At 35.3% G+C, this 5,860-nt stretch overlaps 1 long non-coding RNA gene across 1 annotated transcript; it reads left to right on the forward strand.

The window, feature by feature from the left end:
• The first annotated feature begins 376 nt into the window (after window positions 1–376).
• LOC128988566 (uncharacterized) lies at window positions 377–4,380 on the forward strand. The gene is made up of 5 exons (XR_008490403.1): window positions 377–565; window positions 943–1,069; window positions 1,543–1,667; window positions 3,053–3,166; window positions 4,211–4,380. It is a non-coding gene; the product is annotated as an uncharacterized LOC128988566 (long non-coding RNA).
• The last annotated feature ends 1,480 nt before the right edge of the window (window positions 4,381–5,860 follow it).

The following is a 5,860-nucleotide window of genomic DNA, read 5'->3' on the forward strand; positions in this document are numbered from 1 at the left end:
GTTTAACCATGAAAAGCCGTAATATAACTCTCATCTACTTAGGCAAAGCCAGTAAGTAGGGAATTATTTACACCTTAAGCGGATGGGGACATCAATTGACCAAAAAATAGATTCCTATGGGATGTTTTGCATGATTAAACTTCTAAGATCCTTACCAGGGGTGGCATGGAGGGATAAATGGGCTTCGGCCCTCAAATTATTTCAAAACTCATATCGTTCAATATATTTAATAAAATTCAAAATTTTTTTGGGAGTTTTGAAAACAGTTTTTGATTATTAATTTACACCTTAAGCTTGTGTTACGGCCCTACCACAGTACGGTAATATTATGTGGTAGAAACAGGAGGCCCTCCACCTGAACATGGCCGAGGGAGCGCTTGTGGGTAGAGCGAAGAGGTAGATAAAAATAATTGTGTCTGGACCTCCTCTCCCTACTACGGGTGTCCTTTATCCAAAGTATCCCTTAAACCTCTTTCCAACCCACTGACATGATTTCCTTACTTTTCTTCTCTTCATCCTGCTAGCTTCCATAAAGGCATCGCCAGAGCTGTATTCGACTACCTAAGTAAGTATCTTATCTACTCTACCAAATAGAAACAATAATGATACAACCTTAGTATAAGTAGATGGCAGAGATCTCAACTCATAGAATATTTCAAGTATCCAAGCGAGTTTACTACAGGTTTAATGGAAAAAAATGGATGTCAGCAAATAAGATTTTAGGTCAAGCTATTCCATATTTAAAATTAAGAAAAAGAACTGCCAACTATTAAACTGTCCCTTTAGGATTAGGAATTTTTCCCTCAAGAGATTGGAATTTTTGAAGTGACAAATGTTGATTTTAACCAATTCCACTAAAGCTGCATCACACAACACAGGTAAATAGAAGTAAGTTTTGGTCCAGATAGGATTACTTTTAATAGTTTGTTGATCCTGTTTCAGATCTCTCCGATTGTAGCGGGTGAACTTTCCTGAGAAAATCTCACAGCAAGTAATTCAACTACTTCCAAGTATGAACTTCCCGCTTCAAGAAGATGTTAACATCAGCTGTCTTTTTTATCATTTGCAGGTAATTTTTTACATATCTTATAACTAAATGTTTAAATTGATAAGAATACGATACTCAATGGATTTACGTTACGACGTTAATGCTACGTAACTACACAGCGCTCCCAGTGGCGTGTGCCATAACCTATGGTAACCGCAGCTCGGCTGACAGTTTATATTTAATTATTTTAGTCTATGAAGATACACAATGGATTTACAGATCAGCGTTACTAAACAGTAAACATGCAATAGTATGTTAATAAACCGATGTATAATTTGGAAAAATAAACTAACAAATAAAATAGATCTCATGATAGATTTATATTACCTAACTGAGTACTGGCGTTTGTCCAGAATAATCAGTAAATTCTATATATATCGAAGATATGATAAATTAAATTCTAGACTTTGTTGATTTTACAAGAAACGTATATATTTAATCATAATTGTGTTAATCCTTTAATCCTTTTAACCCCTTGATGTGCCTTGTTGCAGGAATATCACCGTGGTGTGCTGCTGTCTGCCAATCGTACCAAAAGCGTAGCATGGAATTTAACTCAGCTGTAAATTCTGCCCCACGTCGGCCACGTCAGGCTCCTTGAACAGTTTCGTCCCTTAAGGTAATTATCTTACAAATGATTTACTATTTAAAACAAAGAAATTAATAGTTGTTAAATACATAGACACTTTAAAAGGTCTCTTAATTTGTTTAAGGTTCTTGCTATATTGAGCTGATCTGTTTCCCAAATGAGGTTCAAGAAGAATATCTTGTCAGTGGTAAAGCAAAATTCCAAACTACATAAATACTCAGGGCTGTATTTCCCTAACAGCGGAAACAGCAGTTGCGGGGGCCTAGGCCTAGGAGGGGGCCCATCTATTTTTTTTTTTATAAATTAATTTCACTGATTTAATCTGTTTTGCCGCGATTGAGAGAGAAGTTGATAATCGGATAATGGAAGACAATAATAATGTCTACATAGCCAAGGAAAATAGTCAGAATTCACTACAATCACTATTTTTTTCATTTAAAATTTTATGTCGCCCCCCAAAAAAGCGAATTGTCTTGCTCCTAATATCGGTCCTGCACATTCCGGTTAGTAAACCAATCCTATCCTATCTAACAACCACATCATTCTTTTGTGGTGCATTTGTCCACTGAAACTATGATCCGCGACTCTCACCCGACTGTCGTGCTTGCAAGGGCGTACATGATTAAATGGGTGCTCACCCACACCACAATTTTTTTGTCAGATGTCGTGCGTTCTCCCCATTAGTCCTAGTTCTCGTTGCACCTTCTCTCTGTGCACTTTGCATACTGCGTTTGTTTTTTGAAGTGAATAGTGACAGTTGTGAGTGACAATGGCATCAAATATTAATCATCGTGTAGATCAAAAATAGCAACTGAAAAAATAATTGACAATGATGTTTTGATTGAATTAGTGGAAGCAAACCCAGTACTGTGGGATACAACTTTAAACTATTATAAGGACAGAAATTAAATGAAAGAAGTGTGGAAACTAGTTAGCTCTGCTCTGAGAGAGGTTTTTGAACAATTGGAGGGTAAAGAAAAAAACATTTATTAGTTATTATTTATTATTATTAGGGTTTTTAATCAATTAATAACTTGATTAATTGGGTTGAATCCAGTACTTCCTCTCAATCCTACGCTGCCTAATTCTGCACCACATTGCAACCACAGGTAACAGATTCATTGTTTTACTATTTTTGATACAGGACCACTCTTAATATATTTCACAACACACACTCACTCGTCCACAGCTACCGAGCAACTGGTCATTGACCCGATAAAAATACAGTAAAAAACAGTAAACATGCAATTGTACGTAAATAACCGATGTATAAATTGGAAAAATAAACTAACAATTAAATAAGATCAAATTATAGATTTTCTAGACTTGGTTGATTTCACAAGAAACGTATATAATTAATTGTAATTGTGTTAATCCTTTTAAACCTTTAAACCCCTTGATGTTCCTTGCTGCAGGTATATCACCATGGTGTGCTGGTGTCTGCCAATCGTACCAAAAGCGTAGCATGGGATTTAAAGCAGCTGTACCCTGCCCCACGTCAGGCTCCTTGAACACTTTTGTCCCTTGAGGTAACTATCATACACTTATTTACTATCTGAAACAAAGAAATAAATAGTTGATAAATACACTTTAAAAGGTGTCTTAAGCTTTTTTTAGTTCTTACCATATTGAGCTGATCTCTTTCCAGTATGAGGTTCAAGAACAATCTTCTTGTTACAAGTAGAATTGAAAATATATTTCTAACAGTGCATTTAGAGTGGAGTCAATATTTTAGTGGCCCCAGTTACCAAGCTTTTGTGTTTTTAAAAAATACACAAATACCAGCTGCTTTAAAACAAAACAGCTGTTAGATTAGAACCCTATTTGCGGTGCCACTTCAAGGCTGTGGCCTGAAGTTTAATGAATGTAAAAAAATATTACAATAAAAGGTTTAAATTACCTGTATCCGTCACGTTTGTAGTTAATTGACTACAGCCGTTTCGTGTTGTAAAAACCTATCTTCAGTTCAAACGTACATTGATTTATTCCATGGTCGTCATAAGGTTTAAAGTTCACAGAAATAACACATACACGTACACAAAACATTAAACATAAATTGGCCAATACAAAAAGTACGAAAACGCCTATGACCTACCTACCTTCTACCGGCACCGAACGTGTCCGATGTCTATTACCCGTTTTTCGTATTTTTTTGTTTTGGCCAATTTATGTTTAATGTTTTGTGTATGTGTATGTGTTATTTTTGTGAACTTTAAACCTTACGACGACCATTCCATGGAATAAATCAATGTACATTTGACCTGAAGATGTGTTTTTACAACACGAAACGGCTGTAGTCAATTAACTACAAACCAGGACCACTTGACGGACACAGGTAATTTAAACCTTTTATTGTAATATTCTTTTATACAGAGGCTATAGGCTACCATAAAAATGAAAAGAATATTCATTGAAAGAGACTATATACAATTAATTAGGTCCCAGGTCCTAATATCAGAGTAGTATGTATTATATAGTATGTATTATGAGCGACTTATCAGTATTCAAAGTATCCAAAGTATCAGGTAGTATGTCCCTGATACTAGTGATGATGTTGTCTTTCTTCTGATAAGATGGAGGGAGAGTACTAGTTGCCGACATGGACCTGCTCTGTGTCGCCGTCACAGGAACAGTACAAGCTGTGCAGACCGACTCGCCACTCTGAACGACTTTGGAAAGCGAAGAATTGGCACATGCTCTGTATATTTCTAATCTTTTTTTGTATTAAACTCCGTTTACAAAATTTTGGTGGTTATAGGGGTTCTTTAAATTTAATTACCTATTAAAAATTCATTAGACTTGACTTGATGAAAAAGTATATTTTTAACTGAGATAAAATTACAATGAATGAACATTAAAAGTATAAAAGTGTATTTATTATTTATTTATTTATTCATGCAACAAAAGATTATAAACAAAATACATTTCATAGAAAGCTTCAAACGCCTCAGTAGGCTTGTTTGCAGCTATAGATAGAGTCCAATTCAAAGTCCATTCATAAAATGCCAGTCAGTTTCATATCTTGTACAAGCCTTTCTTCCAATCTGTTAAATACATTGAAAAGTACACAGAAAAGTAAACAAGCAAACAGATTGTAATTCTAACATCTGCTTATTATTACAACATCTCTCCCTTTCAGTTTCACTCATATCTTTTTATAGGTTTCACTAGTCTTTCAAACTTTGTTCCAATTTCTTCATTAGGATGACTAGATCGTGAAGAAGGATGATTATTGTTATTATTATTACAACAGAAACAAATAGCAGGACAGATGTCAATAAGCTCAACCGCTTAATCAGCTGTAACATACATTAAGAGAAAAGTGGTGGGGAAGCCCAGAAAAACTTCCCCTTAAACCGCCTGCATTTTGTAAACGGACTATTCTGATGTGATTATTGTTTTTATTGGATTATTGTTTGGTACTGTGTTGTCAATTTATGTAAGGGTATAACAAATATGCTATACTCTAACATCGTTTGCACAGCTAAAGTGTTCCGTTTTTTTGTTTGTAACAATATTTTGGTGCTAGACTTAGTTAAATAGAATCGGAAAAATTCCCAGATGTAGGGCTGGAATGGAGGAGCTACGAAAAGGTTAATACAGCGCTGTGCCTCACTAACTCCCAATACCCTTTCCTAACCCACCCAATATAACAAGACTGGATCGTAGTCTCCTCTATTCCCAGTTAGAGCTCTGAGAGGTAAAGTATAAACAATAAGTAAAATGTTTAGGGAAATAACTGGCGTAAGCATAGATTGGCCTTGTTTAGAGAATAGCCGGCTCTCTAACCCTGGCTACTGAACCGGAGCACTCCATTATGTTTGTTTTATTATTTTTATTTTGTGTAAGTTGTTACACGAGTAGTTTTGGGTTACCCATGTCTTTTTATGTAAAATAATCATTTTTACGGTCTCATGTAGCACATATACTTACAATGTATAATACAGTACTTTAGTTTTTTGTGTTATAGTGTATTTATGTATGACTGTTTTTAAAACAATCAAGTTTTTAATCAAGTTGATACAAAAGGGACTTAGTAGACTAGCCATGCACAGGAGTCCGGTGAAAGCTCCTGCGGTGTGTGTGTTCTTCACAGAGGGAACAGATAGCTTTCAAAATATAAACTGATGCGCTCAAACTCACCCATTAAGTATATCTTTTCCGACTGTTGCCAAATTTCCGTTTTCCAATATAGGGGATAAGCTATTACCGTAATATCCGGA

This window comes from Macrosteles quadrilineatus, unplaced genomic scaffold (assembly GCF_028750875.1).
Source record: "Macrosteles quadrilineatus isolate MER2022 unplaced genomic scaffold, UCM_ALF_1.0 Scaffold_3__2_contigs__length_128488019, whole genome shotgun sequence".
Classification (NCBI taxonomy): Eukaryota; Metazoa; Arthropoda; class Insecta; order Hemiptera; family Cicadellidae; genus Macrosteles; species Macrosteles quadrilineatus.